Source organism: Tamandua tetradactyla, chromosome X (assembly GCF_023851605.1).
Source record: "Tamandua tetradactyla isolate mTamTet1 chromosome X, mTamTet1.pri, whole genome shotgun sequence".
Lineage (NCBI taxonomy): Eukaryota > Metazoa > Chordata > Mammalia > Pilosa > Myrmecophagidae > Tamandua > Tamandua tetradactyla.
The window spans coordinates 29934082-29952698 of record NC_135353.1 but is presented as its reverse complement, the minus strand read 5'-3'; the positions used below and the strand labels follow the sequence as shown (position 1 = coordinate 29952698).

The window sequence follows — 18617 nt, the reverse complement described above, 5'->3', positions numbered from 1 at the left end:
GTTTGTCCTGCAAGTTTTCAAAACTGCTTGGGTCTTGTGACCTCTGTGTTCCTTCCAATTTCTCCTTATGGAAATGGGAATATGTATCCTATGACTGTCCCTCCTTTGTATGTGGCAACAAATGACTTATTCTAAGTTTTACAGGTCAGAGCCAGAGGAGAATTTTGCCTTAGGACAGACCGTGCCAGTAGTTGACTTTGCAAAAAACCTCTTCCTTAAGAATTATCTACTAGCTTTGTCCTCTACTCTGTCATCCCTTAGGCACCTTGGCTTGCTGGCCCAGACACCACCTTTTGAATTTGCTGCCTATCAACACCAACCTGGCAGTTGGGTCCTCATCAAATCGTGGAAAGACTCCAAGCTCCAACCAGCGTGGGAAGGATGTTGACAACTGAAATGGCCATCTGGACTGGAGAGAAAGGCCGGACTCACTACACCAGAGTGAAAGAACCAATACCTGAGCCGGACGATAAGTATCCAACAATGCAGTCCAATTCCTAGTAAATGACTCCAACTCTGGACCTTTCAATAGTTGGGAGGGTAAAAGGGGTTTTTGGATTTGGGGTTTGAATTCTGTATTTCAGTCTAACGTAAGTTAATAGTGATCCTCGCCAAAGGAAAGTTTTACCCAAGAAAGACAGAGTAGGGATTTGAAGCCCAATTTAAAAAGGAAAATAATTATACTAGTCATATTGTTCCAAATTGGGGACGCAACAAGCCCCGTCAAATTGGTAGTGAACGTAACTGAAGGTTTAAAGTCCCAAACGGTACAGTTTGATGAGAGGCAAACTCAACAAATTACCAAGATGGAGGTGGGACAAAAGAGTTCAGGCAAAGGCTTTATTTCAGGGAAAAAAACAGAGCCATCCAGGCGTGGTTTCAAGAGAAAGAGAAAAATGGCTGTCCCAAGGTGGTGGGGGATAGGGTTTTTAAGGCTTAGGGTTAGAGAGTTGGGGGGCAGGGGTTAGACAGTTCTCTATTGGCTAGTTTTCAGAAATAAGGGGCTAAGTTTGGAGTTGGCTGCTTTCCATTGGTAAAATTTAAAATTTAAACTTTAAACTTTAAAATTTATACTTAGGCATGAAGGGTTATAAATGCCTGAGGGTGTATAGTAAATAAGGGGCATTTACACAAGAGTACATTTGCCAGAGAGTGAAGGCTGAGTAATAGGAGGTTATTGCAAGGGGGAAACTGATGGAGGGTGAGGGAGATGCTGAGTTGGCACGGTTTGGGGTAAGAGATAATTTCAGAAATATTTGCCAGGAGTGGGCTACATCCTGGAGGGAAAGGGTCCTGTCCTTCAGGCCTAACTTTTGATGCTTGCCAAATAATAGACTGCACAGACTTAATGAGTCAATGGCAATTGAATGGGGAAAACAAGTACTTGTGTCCAAAAACTAGCAGGGGGGTATTGCTATTGAGCCTCTCCCTGCCTCTCCTGGGATGATGTATGAAGGACTACCCAGTTTGAAGGGTGGGCCATGAACATAGGATTAATTTCACAGACCTAGAGGCCATTAAAGGATAAAATAATCTTTTACAAAGGAAATCCTCCATCAGACTGCCAAGATCTTCAGTGCAACCCTGTACTGATGATGATCAAAAAGGGACAAAATCAATATCACCATTCAAGGTAGGAAATTCATTTTGGGCTCAAACAGGTGCACCTCCCCTGATTGAGTATATGGAATGTGCATAGAAATTACTGGAAGGGAGTCTCTGGGAAGGTTCAGGATGCAGGTCCTCTCCCCAACACCAACAATGCCCTCTCCAATTGGCTCTTCGATAGTGCCTAAGGACACTCAGCTAGAGGTTAATTCCCCAATGCAGAATGATCCCAAAGTTGTTAGGGTGGACAGGACAGAAAATTTGGAGCAAACCATAGGGATAGAGACAGGGTATGGAGATACAAATGCCTGGGTGGAATGGATCAAATATATAGTCCAGAGTCTACACAAAATCAACTGTTATGCTTGCACGACAGGCCGACCCACTGCTCTTGTCATGCCCTTTCCAATGGGTATGGAAGAACATGAAAAGGAGTTTAATTGCATGGTACTCCTTTTTCAGAATACTACTCCTGGTGAAAATTGCAGTATGTTGTCCTCTCTTTTCCCTTCAGTCAGGGGCGGGAAAGTTAAGGCCATACTGGCTTCTCACCTCAAGTCAAAAAACCACTCTGCCCGTCTCTCTAGATGGGAAGAAGTGCTCCAGAACCTTGGGACCATGGTCTCATGTACCAAAGCATGGGATGTGACTGAGAATAGTACTGACAGTTTCTCCAGTTTAAACATAACCCAAGCAGGCCTTTGTTGGTATTATGGAATGGGCATCCTCTGACCAGTTTTACCTAAGAAGTGAAAGGAAACTTGTGCTCTGGTCCAGTTGGCCAGCCCATTCACCCTGGCATTTGAAAAGGAGGAGGAAGTTCTAATGCAACGGAAAAAAACAAAAACAAAAACAAAGTCTTACTTGGTTCCTTCAATGATTGAGTTTATTTAGATAGTATAGTGGTGCCAAGGGGAATCCCAAATGAGTTTAAGGCAAGTAGCTGCAGGATTTGAGGCATCCTCATTCTGGTGGGTCACCATCAGCAAAAATGTGGATTGGATTAATCAACAAAGATTTATTAATTACACCAAGGATGCATTTAAGGGAGTGGCAGAACAGTTGGATGTTACTAGTCGAATGACATGGGAGAATAGGATTGCCCTAGATGTGATGCTAGCTGAAAAAGGAGGCATTAGCTTTATGGTCACAGGTAGCCCTTGTACATTTATCGCCAATAATACAGCCCCAGATGGAATTATCACCGAAGCTTTACAAGGCCTAATGACCTTATCTGAAGACTTGGCGAAAAATTCAGGCATTGATAATTCCCTCACGAGATGATTAGAAAGCTGGTTTGGGAAATGGAAAGGGGTGACACTGTCCATGCTAACTTCTTTAACCATTGTAGGTAGAGTACTCACAGCACTTAGGTGCTGCATTATCCCATGTGCCAGAGGGTTAGCTCAGGGACGCATTAAGAACCCAAGAGTGTGAAAAGGCTCTTATCAAGTTTGATGAGAGACTAAAATGTGAAAACTAAAAGTTCTAAAAGAAATAGGAGAGATTTGTAAGAATAAAATTAAGTTTAGCTTTCATACAAGATGGTGCAGGCCGGGAAAGGGGAGAGCCTCTGACACAAACCTAGAATTGGTGCCAAATCTTTAATGGCCAGGGTCATTTAAATGTAAAGCATAATCAAAAAGGGAAAACTTTGGGTGAAGTTTGACTTAGCTAGACTATCTGGATAGGCTGTAACCTCTGGGGTATCCAATCAGTGGAGAAATGGGAGGGACCTGCGTGCTAGGCTTAGGTATAAGATTTGTGGCATTCTATTGTTTGGCATGCCAGCCACCATTTTTTTGGTTAGGCGCCCGCTCTTGCAAGATCATGAATTAATTCTGTTCTTTCTTCTCCACAATCGGGTGAGCATTTATTCTCTTCCAGGTATGGCTTTCTTTTTAACAGTCACCATGAGGTCTGGCCTCTGGCTAGCTGCTGCTGACAGAAGGGGAAATGAAACCCCTTACCCCAAGAATAGGGGTGGGCATGGCTGATCACTGATCATGGCTTTGATTAGTAAATTTGAATTACTGGATCCCAGCTCTGAGGGCAGCTATTGTTTCAGCCCCATCCCAGACAAAAGCAGTGGCAGCGATTGTTTCAAAGATAGCCTGGACAAAGGCTGTGGGATCCATTGTTTCAAGTCTCCCTGGACAGGTGAAGAGGCAGTGGGCCGCAGGGGACAGTTAGCTGAAAGACTACATTTACTGGGCAAGCCAGAAGAACTCAGCTTTGGGGAGCTGTCAGAAAAGATTATGGCACCTTTCCTGATCCCTTTACCAGGGCACTTTGGAGCTTGTCTATGTACCCTTCGTGGGTCTTTGGCTGAGAAAGAATGGCTTGGGAAAGTCCTCTCCAGGGTTCCATCCTCCCAGAATCTGGCTTCCAAGCAAAAGCAACATGAGACAATGAAAGGAATGTAAAAATCTATAGCGGCTGATACTCTAGAACAAAGTCCTGCCAGCTTTAAATCTTGGAGAAGGAGGTTTGTCTCCTTGGAAACAGAGGGTACAACCAAAATCCCATAAACAGGGGAAATCCAAAACAAATAACAAACAGAAGCCGGGGACAAGACAGAGGCCCAGAAACACAGGGGAAACCCTGTACTCTGCATTTGCTTTGGGCAGATCTTCCTGATAGGAGGGCTGAAGATCAAGAAAATCTGTCTTTTCACCAGCTGGTTACAGAAAACCACTAAACAGACATCCCATGTAGTAAATCCCAGAGTTAACATTTACATTTTTAAAATATAGTGTGCAAACAAAAGAATACAAGACAATGAAATAGGAAATGATGGTCCATTCTTCTTTATAAAGAGGAGGATAAAAACAGAAAACATCAATAAAGACAATGAGATTATAGATATACCCAACAAAGTTTAAAAAAAAATGATCTTAAAAAGGCTCAAGCAGATGAAGGAAAGTACAGAGAAAGAACTGGAAAGAAAACAATAAATGAGCAACATGAGAGTCTAAGTAAATAGATAGAACTTTTAAAAAGTAACCAAACAGGACAGTGTAATTGTGGCTCAGCAGGCAGAATTTTCACCTGCCATGCCAGAAACCCAGGTTCGATTCCCGGTGCCTGCCCATGCAAAGAAAAAATGAACCAAACAGAACTACTGGAGATGAAGATCACAATAACTAAAATGAAAAATGCCCAGAAGGGTTTCAAGAGTAGATTGGAGCTGGCAGAAGAAAGAATCAGTGAACTTGAAGACAAGATACCTGAAATGAGTCAGGCTGAGGAGCAGAAAGAAAAAAGAAATATTAAAAGCAAAAATAGTCTAAGAAGCTCTGGGACACCATCAAGCACACCAACATATGCATTATTGAATTCCAGAAAAAGAAGAAAGAGAGAATGGGGCAGAAGGAATAGCAAAATAATGAGACAGAACTTCCCAAACTTAACAAAAGAAGTGAATATGCAAATCCAAAGAGGCTCAGAGAACACCAAAGAAGATAAACATGAAGAAAAATACACTCTGTCATATATTCATTACACTATTGAATGCAAAAGACCAGGCGAGAGTTATGTAAGCTGCTAGAAAATAGCTATGTGTTATGTACAAAAGAGTGTTAAGTTGATTAAGTGCTGATTTCTTATCAGAATCCGTGGAGGCAAGAAGGCAGTAGGTTGAAATACTTAAAGTCTGAAAGAAAACAACTGCCAACCCAGAATTTTATATCCAGTGAGACTGTCTTTCAAAAATGAGTGAGAGATTAAGACATTCTCAGATATAATCTGTGGGAGTTCATCACTACTAGATCAGCACTACAAGCAATGCTAAAAGGAGTTCTTCAGACTGAAAGGAAAGGACACTAAACAATGGTTCAAAGGAGCATAAAGAACTAAAGACTTGTGGTAAAGATAACCATTTGGGCACTTAAAAATTCTAGTATTATTGTATGGTTTTGTTTGTGATATATCTCCACTTCTTTTTTGCTACAGGTACTAAAATGCAAATGTATAAAATGTAACATAAATCTAGGTTTTTGGACATATGATGTAAAAGATATGATAACTACAAAAAAACTGGTGGGAGACAGAGGGATATAGGAAAAGTATATGAGCATTCTATTGAAGTTAAGTTGTTATCAAAACAGATATGATTGTTATTTATTTTGGGTGTTAAAATTTTAACCCCATGGCAATTACAAGGAAAACAGATGAAAAATATATCCAGATAGAAATGAAAAGGCACTAAATAAGGAACAACACTGAAAAGCAAATAAAAATAAATGTAGACATTAATGGAAGTTGAGGGACAAAAAAGTTATAATATTTACAAAGGCTAAAGAGTAAAATGGCAGAATTAAGTCCTGAATTATCAGTAGTGACTTTAAATGTAAATATACTAAACTCTCCCATCAAAAGACAAAAATTGGCAGAATGCATAAAAAGGCATGACTCAACTATTTCCTGACTGCAAGCGACTCACCTTAGAACCAAAGCACAAGATGGTTGAAAGTGAGTGGATGGAAAAGGATAATTCCTGCAAATATTAACCAAGAAAGAGCTGGAGTAGCTATACTAGTATCATACAAAATAGACATCAAGTCAAAACTGTTTTAAGAGAGAAAGAAAGTCACTATATATTTAAAGAGGGGCAATTCACCTTAAAGAAATAACCAAGAAATTGGGTGTATATACCCAATCATGTTGCCCCAAAATACATGAAGCAAACATTGGCAAAACTGAAGGGAAATATAGATGTCTCTACAATACTAGTTGGAGGCTTCAATACACAAATTGCATCAACAGACAGAGCATCTAAACAGAAGATCAGTACAGAAACAGAGAACTCGAATAATGTGGTAAATCAACTTGACATAACAGACATATATAGAACATTGCATGCCCAAAGAGCGTAATATACATTCTTCTCAAAGGCATATGTATCATTCTCTAGAAAAGACCAAAATTTTGGGTCAAAAAGAAGTCTCAAAAATTGTAAAGAGACTGAATTTATACAAAACATCTTCTCTGATCATAATGGAATGAGGCTGGAAATCAAGAAAAGAAACAAATATTAAAACAGAAGCAGATGAAATTGAGAATGAAAAACGAACAGAGATTAACAAAGCTAAAAGTTATTCTTTGAAAAGAAAATAAAATTGGCAAACTCTTAACTAGATGAACAAAGAAAAAAAGAGACTAGAAGCAAATAAAATCAGAAAAGAGAGGGGTTACATTACTACAGATCCCACAATAATAAAAAGAGGACACCATAAACAACTGTATGCCAACAAACTGACAGCCTAGGTGAAATGTACTAATTCCTAGAAACAGACAAACAACCTACACTGCATACAAGAAAAAAAAAAAATTACAAGTAAAGATATTGAATCAGTCATAAAAAAAACCTCCAACAAAGAAAAGCCAGGATCAGATGGCATCATAGATGAATTCTACCAATCATTCCATGAAGAATGAATAACAATCCAGCTCAAACTCTTCCAAAAAACTGAATTGCAGGCACACTACCTTACTTACTCTATGAGGCCAACATCACCCTAACACCAAAGCCAGATGAAGAGACTACAAGAAAAGAAAAAACAGACCAATTTCCTTTATGAATACAGATGAAAAAATCCTCAACAAAATATATGCAAATCGGATCCAACAGCACATTAAATGAATTTATACACCATAATCCAGTAAGCTTTATCCTGGGTATGCAAGGGCGATCAAACCTAAGAAAATCAATTAATACAACATCACATATTAACAAAATTAAAGGAAAAAAGACATGATAATCTCAATTGATGCAGAAAAGGCATTTGACAAAATCCAGCTTCTTTTCTTGAAAAATAACATTAAAAAAAAACAAACAAACAGGAATTGGGCAGTTCTGGGAAGATGTTGGAATAGGGTAGATCGAGTTCAGCCCTGCTCCAAGGAAAAGTTAGAGAAGGAATGTAAGTGTGACTGAGACAGTGATTCCAGAGAGCAACTGACTTGGAAGAATCTTCTGCATCAAAGAGGGTGGCCCTGGTTGCAAAACCTGAGAAACTGAGACGCAGAGAACTGGAGGATAATATGGAAGCCCGGAGCCACAGGAGTGCACAGCTGGGGAAACGGGGACTAGTATGTAAGCCAAGCCATGTTCCATGAACATGCTACCCTCACAAGCGCAGCCTGGTGAACTATGACTCACCCACATCCCATGCACCCGAACCCTGTCACCCACCCCCACTCCTTGCACTTCAAGCACCCCTAGCCACCAACACCCAGCACACATACCCACCCCACACCCCCACTCCAAATTCAGCCCAACCCACTTCACCTGCACCCCTCCCAAGCACTACCTCCCCCTCTCTGCTCCCTGCAGGCTGTCACCAGGGCATAAAGACTGTGGGCTCTTACCTCCATACCCAGGCCACACTTGCCCCCAGCCCATACAATTGCACAGCCCCCCAGCACCCCCACCTCAGCTCTGCGCATCAGTTTATGGCACTCCTAGACCCACTCATGTGCTTGGTCCCCAGTCCTGCCCCTCAGCTTTGGGAGCATCTGTTTATGGCACTCCTAGACACGCAGAAGCCCACAGCCCCCAGTCACACCTCTAGCTCTGGGAAAGCACTGACTGTGCAGTTGGGTCAAACCCGCTGCCAGCCCATGCAGGCATAATGCCAACCCGTTGCTATAGCTCTGTCCATGTGTACAAAGGGCCCCATGCCCTAGTCCAGCATACACCAGGGTTACACGTCCCCAGACCCATGCACCGGCATAGCAACATCCTCCCTGGCCACTGGATGCCCACGTCCACAGGCAGCAGCATAGCATCCACAACCTGCACCTATACATGTCTTGCAACACATCACCGCACTGTTGTGCCATGCCCTGTGCCTTGCATCCTGCTACACATCCATCCCACAAACACAAGGTTGTTGACTACTGAAGGAAATCAACTTCCAAAGTAAGCCTATCAAGATCTTTACATGAGACGAAGACAACAGAAGATCACCAAGCATATCACAATGCAGACAGATGTAGCTCAGCCTAATGACAAAATTAAAGCATCAGAGGAGACACAGACATTGGAAGAACTAATGAAAGATGTTCATATAAGGCTACTAAATGAAATAAGTGGGATGGCTGATGATATAAAGGAGATCAAGAAGACAGTGGAAGAGCATAAAGAGGAATTTGAAAGAATAAATAGAAAAATAGCAGATATCACAGAGATTAAAGATTCCGTTGACCAAATAAAAAACATACTAGAGACACACAACAGCAGATTTGAAGAGGCAGAAGGAAGAATAAGTGAGCTAGAGGACAGGTTAACTGATTTCAAACATTCAAAAAAGCAAATGGTAAAAAAGAGGGAAAAATTGAGACTTCCGGGAAGATGGCTAAATAGAGCAGCTCACGATTAGTTCTGCTGCATGCAAAGGTTAGAAAAGGGACAAGAGGGCGACTGAGGTGGTGATTCAGGAGTGCAACTGACCTGGGAGAGCCTCTGCACCACATGGGGCAGCCCAGATTGCAGAGGCCAAGGAACTGAGAGGCAGAAAGCTGAGGCCTGGCGCAGAGGCACAGAGCCCAAGGGAGTGCACGGGTGGAATCCCAGGACTAGGAAATAAGCCAGGTTGTGTTCCTTGGGTGCACTATCCTCACCAGCGCACCACCATGACCGGCAATTCACCCCACACCCCAGGCACCCGAACCCATCACCCATTCCCATTCCCTGTGCTCCAGGTGCCCCCACCCCACCAGCCCCCTCTGCATGTACCTGCCCCACACCCCCACCCCAAGTGCAGCCCAACCCACCTCTCCCGCACCCCTCCTGAGCACTATGTCCCCCTCCCTGTTCCCTGCAGGCTATTGCCACTGCATAAAGGCTGTGGACACCAACCTCCATACCTAAGCTACTCCTGCCCACCCCCCCATAGTGTCACACAGCCTCACTCCACTCCCCCTTCCCTGAGCTCTGCACATCAGTTTACAGCACTCCTAGGCCCGCGCAGGTGCACAGGCCCCCAAGCACATCATTCAGCTCTAGTTAAAATCTATAATATAGGTTACCAGGTGCTGAGTTCAGGGTAGAGAAGAGGGAGTTAACCTTTATATTTGTACAGAAATTCTGTTTAGGGTGATTGTAAAATTTTGGAACTAGTACATATTTGAATGTGACTAGAAGGGGGAAATTCTAGGTTCTATATATGTTAGTATAATAAAAATTAAAAGATAAAGCATAAGACTTAAACACAGTGAACCCTATTGTAAACAATGGACTATAGTTAATACTACAAATTTAAATTTTAGCTTCATGATTATAACAAATGTAAAACACTAATACAAGTGTTAGTAATAAGGTGGTATGTGGGAAAATGTTCTACAAAATAACTGGCAATACTGCTTTAAAAATGTCATTGTCATGAAATGCAAAGAAAGATTGTAGAGCTGTGCGAGGCTAAAGGAGATTAAATAGACACGACTGTTGAATGCACCACATGATTCTGGATTTCTTTTGCTATAAAGGACGTTATTGGGACAGTTGGAAAAATCTAAATAAATTCTGTGGATTATATAAATAATATTGTATCAGTGTTTATGTCCTGATTTTGAAAGTTTTACTATGGTTATGTCAGAGGAGGTCCTTATTTTTAGAAAATGCAAATTGAAATTTTAGGCATAAAGGAGCATCATGTCCACAACTTACTCTCAAATAGTTCAGAAAAATATATAATAATATATATATGAGTAATAATATGTATGCATGTGTATGCACACGTGTTTAACAGTATATATGTTTGTTATATACATATGTGTTAAATTTATTGTAAGAAAGTCCCTACCTTGTAAAGATATTTTAGAGATTAAAGAGAAAATTGTATAAAGGGCTTTCATAGAGCTGGTGCATTATAGATGCCCTTTGCATGTTAGCTTTTATCATTGTTGGCATTTAGAACTCAGTTATTCATCACTAAACTGGGATTAATTATGCATAGCCCAGAAGGTTTGTGGGAGGATTAACTGAGATAATGTTTGTGAAATTGATATGTGGGCTCTCCTGTGCTCTGAGAAAATGAAGTCATCATTATTAAAATTATTTTAAAATTTTATGAATACTTCCATATTATTTAATGTGCCAGGCATTATTCTAAGTGGTTTACCAATATTAACTCTTTTAATCCATATAGCAAACCTATTGAGGTAGGTACTATTCTTATCCCCATTTTATAGATGAGGAAATTGAGGCACAGAGAGGGTAAGTAACATGCCCTAAGTCCTACAGTTAATAAGTGGTAGATCCACGCTTTGGGTCCAAGTGGTTTGACTGTAGATTCTGTCCTCTTAATCACTATACTATGGCTGATTCTCACTTCTTTTGCTACTTTGTTTTAATTTTATGTATGTTAATACCTTCTGCAGGTTTTAAGAAGAGACATTAGGCCACTAATATTTGAGAATTTGGTGACAATTTCGTGATGGCCCTCTCTATCTATACTACTGAACACAGTGACATTCTTGTCTTTATAGAGAATTTTCACACACTCTTTTCCTTTAATACTGAAGAGGCTTTTTGTGCTGCTTCTTTTTTTTTTTTTTTTTTTTGTATATAATTCTGTTAGTCCCTCCTAAATAAAGCTATGAGGAAACACTCTCGTTTCACTTCTTCTCTTCAAATTTTCCCCAGACTTGCACTTAATGGTTCATGTGTGACAGAATGATAATTGTACACCATACATATACAAGAAATGAAGCATACTATTTTCCATTTTTTCGAGTTCCCATTTCTGAAAGTGAGCAGCCTTTGGTCAGTAATTTGAAAAGCTGAGCTATTAAGAAGTCTGCCTTGAATGAAAGTGGTATTGTCAATTCTGTCCTTGGGCAAATTATTAACATAGGACTCTGGAAGTGATTTAGGGGGAGTGTAGAAATAATTTACTTCTCTTATATCTTTCCTTTTGCTTTCTTCAATTAGAGCTACATTATTATTTCTCTAATCATTCTCTCAGGTTTAACATGATAAATAATTTCTGGAAAGTTGATGGTAGATACATAATAGCTATTAAAGTTTATACGAAATACCATGACAGTTAATTTTCGGACTTACCTAAAACTCTAAAATATGAATTTAAATTTTGGCAAGTTGACCCACAAATACTAGCTTCAGGAATCTATAACTTAGCTCTTCTCAAATAGAACTGCTCCTCCAGTTAGTGAATTGACAAATATCGAGGCACTCATGGCTACAAGTAACAAATCCACTCTTGTTCTTTTAGAGCTAGTATGAAGCTCATGTGATTTAATTCCTTCTGTTTTAGATAATTAGGAAATATGACTACTGTATTTTCATCCCCATGATTAAAGAAATAACCAAAGTAAAATAAGGGGGTAGGAAAAAAGATATCCCCATCATTCAGAGTGTTTGTTGTCTCTGGAGGCAGGTGGACCTGGCTTCATATGCTAACTGTCTTCTTTCAGCATATTTTATTGAACTAAGAAAAACATGCATGCAGATAGCTGTACAAATTATAAGTGTTCACAATATATTTTCACAAACTGAGCACATCTAGATCAAGAGACAAAACCACTGCCTCAGAAGCCTCCCCCATGACCATTCTAAATCCTTCCCCTCCACTGTAAACACACTCATGATTTCTAACACAATTGATTAGTCTTCCCCATTTCTGTACTTTATATAAGTAAAATCATATAAAAAATATATACGACTTTGTGTCTGTCTTTTTGCCTACTATTATTATGTGAGATTCACCCCAATTGCTACTTGCAGTTGCAGTTCATTTATTTTCATTTCGATATAGCATTCATTTCTATATAACATTTCATTTCTATATAGAATGCTATATATTAGTAAATGCTAATGGTACTTTAGCATGCGTCAGAATTAGCTTCACACCCAGTGTCTGATTCAGTTGTGCTTGGGTGAGGACCAAGAATTTCCATTTCTAACAAGTTCCTAGGTGATGTTGATGCTGCTGGTCTGGAGACCATACTTTGAGAACCACTGTTATAATAGTATTCCATTTCATTCATATATTAAATTTGGTCATTCTTCCATGATGGGCATTTGGGTTGTTTCCATTTTTTTTACTATTACAGATAGTGCTGCTATGCATATACTTGTACATGTCTTTTGGTAAGCATGTGAACACATATCTCTGGGGGACATACCTAGGAATGGAATTACTGGGGCGTATATTCAGCTTTAGGTAGATGCTGCCAAACAACTTTATATTACTACTAGCAGTGTAGGAAAGTTTCAGTTGTTCTACATCCCTGGCAAAATTTGGGATGGCCAGTAACGTCTTTTTTTTTTTTTTTGCATGGACAGGCACCGGGACTCGAACCCGGGTCTCCGGCATGGCAGGTGAGAACTCTGCCTGCTGAGTCACCATGGCCCGCCATAGTAACTTTATTTTAGTGTTTCTGGTTTATGTGTAGCAGTATCTCGTTATGATTTTGATTTTGATTTCCCTGATGGCTAGTGAAATTAACCACATGGAAATAAATTAATCTTCTCAAATTTTATTTATCTGTTCTGCAAAAAATGGATCTAATAATAATTCCCACCTCATAGATTTACTGTATAGAGTAAATGAGATAAACTCATGTAAAGTACTCAGCACAATATCTGGCACATAGTATTATATGCAATAAATTATTATTAATAATATTTTATTGTACATCTATTTGAAAATGCCATTAGTTTGAAGCATTATTTCACATATATAAGGTTATGGACTTTCAAGTCAGGGAGAACTGGTTTTGAATTCCTGGTCTACCACTTACTAGCAATATAATCCTGGATTTCTCATTTTAATATCTTTGTTTTTAACTTTTGTAGGTCTTCTCAGATTTTATATTTCTTCTTGAGTCAGTTTTGGTTATTTGTATCTTTTTACAAATCTTTCCATTTAAATTAAGTTATCTAATTTGTTGGCATGCTAATGTTCCTAGTAATCCTTTATAGTCCTTTTTATTTCCTAATGGTCAGTAGTGATTCCCCTCTTTCATTACTAATTTCAGTAATTTGAGCCTTCACTATTTTTTTTTGGTTGTTGTAGCTAAAGTTTTGTCAATTTTGTTGATCTTTTTGATGAAATAACTTTTGGGTTCATTGATTTTCTCTATTCTTTTTCTATTTTCTGTTTCCTTCATTTTCCACTCCAATTTTTGCTTGCTTTGAATTTAGCTTGATATTCTTTTCCCAGTTTCTGAAAATGGAAGATTACTATATCCGTTTGGGATCTTTTTTTTTTTCAAAGAATGGAATTACAGTTCTCAAATTTCCCCTAAGGACTGTTTCCTATGTGTCCCATAAGTTTTGGGATGTTGTGTTTTCCCATATGTTTTGGTTTGTTGTGTTTTCATTGACATTAATCTCAAAGTACTTTCTTTTGTGATTTCTTTTCTATCTTTTTGTTTATTTAGGAGTGTGTTGATTTCCATGTATTTGTGAATTTTCAAATTTCCTTCTATCATTGATTTATACTTTGATTCCATTGTGGTTGAAGAAAGTTTTTTTAAATTTCAATCCTCTAGATTTATTGAGACTTGTTTTATGGTCTAACATATGGTCTTTCCTAGAGAATGTTTCATGTGTGCTTGAGAAGAATGTGTATTCTGCTGGGTGGGTGTTCTATAGATATTTTAGATCTAGTCGGTTTACAACATTATTACAATTTTCTGTTTGCTTGCTAATCCTCTGTCTACTTTTCTATCCATTATTTAAGTGGGATATTGAAGTGTGCAGTAGTTATCGTGGAACTGTTGTTCTCCCTTCAATTCTGTCAGTTTTTGCTTCTTATATTTGGGTTCTGATGTTAGGTGCAAATATATATATTTTTTGTTAAATCTTCTTGGTAGATTGACCCATTTAGTATTTTGAAAGGTCTTTTTGTCTCTGGTAAAAATTTTTATTTTAAAGTCTATTTTTTCTAATATTAGTCTAGCCACTTCAGTTCTTTTATAATCATTTGCATGATACTTTTATTTTCATTCTGTTTGTTCCTTTGAACCTAAAGTGTGTCTCCTGCAGATAATAAATACTTGAATCTCTTTTTTAAACCAGTCTGACAACTCTGCCTATAACTGAATTGTTTAATTCATTCACATCTAATATTATTATACATCTGGCTGGATTTACAGCTGCCATTTTGCTTTTTGTTTTCTATAGGGCTTATGTCATTTTTGTTCTTGTAATCCTTCTTTATTGCTTCCTTTTGCATTAAGTGAATATTTTCTAGTATAACATTTTAATTCCTTTAATGATCTTTTAACCATAATTTTCAAGGTATTTTCTTTGTAGTTCCTCTAGGACTAATAATATACATGTTAACTTATCTAAATCTGTTTCACTTTTATACTAAATTAATTCCATTGAAATAATAAATTGACTCTGATATGGTTCAATTTTCTCCTCCCTTTTTGTGTCATTACTGTAATGCTCATTATATTTATATGTTACAAATCACAAAATATATTGTTACAATTATTATTTTATGTAATCTTATGTCCTTCAAACAAGCTGAAAGAAGAAAGGAGAACATGCATATGTCTATAGAATTTTATTATATTAATCTTATTTAGCCTTTGTGGTTCTCTTCATTTCTTTCTATTGATTGAGCTAACATCTGGTATTATTTCCATTCTTTAATACAGCTTTGTTACCACCTTCTTCATTTGTGCTGCTATTGTCAAATATACTATGTTTCTATTACTTTAGTACCAACAACAAATTATATAATATTGTTTTATGCAATTGCTTTTCAGAACTATCAAGAGAAGATAGAATAAATATGCAATTATCCTGTATTTTGTAATTATCTACATAATTATTTTTACCAGTTCTGTGTGTGTGTGTGTATGTGTATGTGTGTGTGTGTTTGAATTGTTGTCTGATGTCACTTGCTTTAACCTGAAAACTTTTTAGTATTTCTTGTAAGGCAGGTCTGTTAGCAACAAATTCTCTCAGCATTTGCTTATCTTGGAATGTCTATTTCACTTCCATTTTTGAAATATTGTTGTGTTGGATATAAGGTTCTTGCTCGAAAATTTTTCACCTTCAGTACTTTGAACATGTTGTCTCACTCCTTTCTGGCCTCCATCATTCTGATGAGAAGTTAGCTGTCAATCTTATTGGGTTTCCCTTATACATGATGAGGCATTTTTTTTCACGCTGCTTTCAAGATTTCTCTTTGTCTTTGTTTATCAACATTTTGATTCTAATGTGTCTGAATGTAGATCTCTTTGAGTTTACCCTACTTGTAGTTTGTTGAGATCCTTGCATATATAGTTTAATATTTTTCATCCAAGTTTGGGGATTTTCTGCCATTATTTCTTTGAATACTTTTTCTGTTCTTCTCTTTTTTCTCCTTCTAGTCCTCCCAGTATATGGATTTTAGTGCATTGAATGATGTCCCACATTTCTCTGTGACTTCATATATTTTACTTCGTATGTTTTCTCTCTGTTCTTCAGATTGCATAGTCTCTATTGATCTACATTCTAGCTCACTAATATTTTCATCTGCCAGGTCAAACCCAATATTAAAACCCCTACTGTATTTTAAATTTTCAGTTACTGTGTTTTTAATTTCTAAAATTGTCATTAGTTTCTTTTAAATAATTTCAATCTGTTTGCTGATATTCTTTGGTTTTGAGTCATTCTCAGCATGCATTCCTATGACTCCTTTAAGGATGGTTTCCTTTAGTTCTTTGAATGTATTTATAGCTGCTTTGGCTGTGTTATGGAGTGAATCAACTCCTACAAAAGATATGTTCAAGTCCTAACTCTCTTTCTTATGGATGTGAATCCATTTTTAAATAAAATCTTTGAAGAAGTTATTAGTTAAGGGGAAATAAAATTGAATCAGAATAGACCTTAAGGATTCAATTACTGGAATCCTTATGAACAGAAGAAACTTGGATGCGGTCAGAAATAGGAGACAGGAGGAGAAAGATGGGGGGAGAGACAGCCGTGTGATGGAGGGAGAGATTGAGTTATGGACCACCACAAAAACATTACACATTTCAGAGAATGCATGGCTCTGCCAACAAATTAATTTTGGAAATCTAGTCTCCAAAACTGTGAGGTAATAAATTCTGGTTGTTTAAGCCAACCAGTCCATGGTTTTTTTGGTATAGCAGCCCTGGAAAACTAAGACAGATGTCTTTGTCCGCTGAATCTACTATTTGGGCCCTTCAAAGACACATTCTATTGACTGCTTTTTCTCCTGTGATTGGACCACAATTCCCTGTTGTTGTTTTCTTTTTTGCATGCTTTGTAAGTTTTTATGATAGCTGGAAATTTTAGATAATATATTGTAACACTTCTGGATACTGAATCCTTGGGAGGTTGCTTTTGTTAAATCTGTTTATTTGTTCAGTGACTTGGCTGAATTAATTCTACAATATCTATTGTTTCCACAGTGTGCAGCCTCTGATGTTCCACTCATTTTTCTTTCTTTTTTAAATCTTGCTACCAAGGGTTTACACCTGGGTCAGCATAAGCCACTTATTGTTCAAAGATTGTACTTGAGCCCCCTAAACCATTTGTTTTATATCTCTTACTGTTGGATGTGTGTGTGGCTCAAAGACTATTATCACAGTTCATGGCATTTACATTTTTTTCTCCCGTGTTCAGATAGGAACTAATATCATAGAATTTGCTTCTATGGTCTCTCCTGAGTGAGCCCAGCTTCGGACATGCACAGTCTTCTAGACTGCCAGGGATGACTGCGATATTATTTTAGGCCTTTCTACTTAGGAGTTTCCACGGGTTTGCAATAGCTTATTGTTCAGTCAGTGTTTGGTCAAAGGGGTGTGTTTATGTACCTTTGTGACAGTGAGGCTTCCATCCTGAGTTGAAGAGTCTGTCTGCAGCTTGGTGGAATGTTTTCAAGTCTGCCCCAAATAATGCTTTAGTTGCTTCTCAGTGGAAGTAATCAAAGTGTTTCATGCTTAGTGTAGAACTTCTATCCTACAAGTCGGGGCTGGATGGAGGAAGGCAGATCCAGTCCTCTTGGCCATGCCTTCTTGAAATAGCCCTTCTGCACACAGAGCTAGGGATGATGATAAGAAACTCCAGTAACCTGCCTGCTTGTAGGATGAAATCATGGCCCCAGACTAGGAGCTTGGGCGAAAGAGTATTCCTATCTTCTCAGTTGTACATGCCCATGTTAGAGCTTCCATCACCTGGAGCTAGGAAGTGTAGGTAAGACTTCTCACTGCTCTTTCTGAGATTTAGTAGATTTTCTGTATTGAATGCTTCTCCATTTGCTGAATGCTCTTAGGACAGCATCCAAAGATTTTAAATGATTGTGTTGTGTAATTTTCACCAGTTCAATTCTTGTTTTGCTAGAGAGAGGGTCTGCTGAGCTCCTTACTGCATGATTCTAGAAGTCCTGCCTCACCAACCCCTTTATTTTTTAATCGAAGAGGAAACAAAATCCCAGAGAAATTGTGACTTGCCTATAGCAGTGATGGAGCTGGGCTCGGAACTCAAAACCAATTTTGTTTCCACTATTCCTTATGCTTCAAATAAAATGGCCAGTGGTTTATATGTCTGACTTTTTCATAGCTAAGTAGATGAAATTCAGTTAATATTGATATTTGGATAGATCCAAAAATCCAAGTTTGAAATTGGTTTCTTAAAGCAATGTGTTCTCATGGGAGTTACTCTGTGTTTGATGCTTTTTATTTCATATTTTACTGATCCTTCCTCTTCCCACTTTAGCTCCCACCTTACCCCTACGTATTCTGCAGGGGGTCTTTGGTCTTTGGTCAATTGCAAAATTTCTGGAACAATTATTTTAATGACAAAGCTCACATAGCTTTGAGTCTTCACAGTGAGTATTGGCTTATCAAGCATATATATATTTTTTCTGCATGGGCAGGCACTGAGAATCGAACCTGGGTCTGTGGAATGGCAAGCAAGAAATCTGCCTGCTGAACCACTGTGGCCCACCCTCAAGCATACATTTTTAACTTGTAGGACGGTGTAGTAAAAAGCATCCAAGCTTTGCCATAAA

General features: G+C 38.3%; 1 long non-coding RNA gene across 1 annotated transcript in view; it reads left to right on the top strand.

The window, feature by feature from the left end:
- LOC143670352 (uncharacterized) overlaps positions 1 to 18617 on the top strand; it is a 160364-nt gene that overhangs the window by 63611 nt on the left and 78136 nt on the right. The window contains exon 2 of the long non-coding RNA XR_013169330.1: positions 262 to 500. This is a non-coding gene — a long non-coding RNA (uncharacterized LOC143670352). The remainder of the gene's footprint in view (positions 1 to 261; positions 501 to 18617) is intronic.